Source organism: Elephantulus edwardii, unplaced genomic scaffold, assembly GCF_000299155.1.
Source record: "Elephantulus edwardii isolate Elephantulus edwardi_28Jun2011 unplaced genomic scaffold, EleEdw1.0 scaffold00005, whole genome shotgun sequence".
NCBI classification, from domain to species: Eukaryota; Metazoa; Chordata; class Mammalia; order Macroscelidea; family Macroscelididae; genus Elephantulus; species Elephantulus edwardii.
This window is the reverse complement of record NW_006399755.1, coordinates 38,428,527-38,429,532: the sequence shown is the minus strand read 5'-3', so window position 1 is coordinate 38,429,532 and position 1,006 is coordinate 38,428,527. Positions and strand designations below refer to the sequence as shown.

The 1,006-nt window shown below is 34.7% G+C and overlaps 1 protein-coding gene and 1 pseudogene across 1 annotated transcript in view; both read right to left on the bottom strand.

The window, feature by feature from the left end:
* Window positions 1-1,006, bottom strand: part of LRRC7 (leucine rich repeat containing 7) — a 720,627-nt gene that overhangs the window by 114,064 nt on the left and 605,557 nt on the right. The gene's annotated exons all lie outside the window — the stretch shown is intronic.
* LOC102857047 overlaps window positions 1-1,006 on the bottom strand; it is a 3,474-nt pseudogene that overhangs the window by 958 nt on the left and 1,510 nt on the right.

Genomic DNA, 1,006 nt, shown 5'->3' with positions numbered 1-1,006 from the left:
AAATTTTTAAATAAATCATTAAATAGAATAAATTACATGATCAATTTATTGAAATCTTTATTCTCGGTTTGGTTATTAAGTAGATTGAGCTACTTCTAAAGTGTTCTATTTTCATGAGTGTTTTTTTTTACTCCTTGATAAGCCAATCTTGTTTAGTATGTGAGTCTTTACACACATGCACTATCAGCTTTCTCTAACATACATAAATAATATGTGGATATGAAGGCCCAAAAACTTCCTGGATTGGAACCCACTCATACCTATACTCCATTGGGTTTTTGAGGCTGTACATTATACAGATGAGATCTTTCTTCCGTCCTATTCCCACAGAGTTGCTAGTGGATTATAATTGCCGGAAAGGCAAGACCTTTGGTTTTAAAAGAGAGTAGTTCATTCAGCTGAATGCAGGTTACATATAAGGAGTGTAACATGAAATTCTTAAGACTAGCTTTGAACCTCTAGTTATTCCTACTGGGAGTTTTTGTGGCTTAATAGTTAAGGAGTTGTGCTGCCAACTCAAAGGTACATAGTTAGGATGCACCAGCTGCTCTGCAAAAGAAACATGGACAATCTCCTCCCTTGCAATTAACTGGCTTAAAAACCCACTGCAGGGTCAGCTATAAGTCAGTTATGACTTAATGGTACATAAGGACAACCAACATATAATTTATCTTTCAACTAATATATATAATTTGCCAAAGCCAAGGGACAAAATTAAGAAGTTAGGAGCTGAACAAAATATTTTAAAGGGCAGCTCAGGAAGACAAAGTAAAGTATTGTAATGAAATGTGCTAAGATCTTGTGTCAGAAAATCAAAGGGATGAACTTGCTTGTCATTTCTTAAGTTGACGGAAATGAAGAACAAGTTTAAACCTCAAGCTTAAATAGTAAAGGATGCTGAGAGCAGAATGTAAAATGATCCAGGAAGCCTCAAAAGAAGGTAGAAGGAGTACAGAGTCATTATACCAAAAAGAATTGATTGACACAGAAAAATTTCATGAAACAA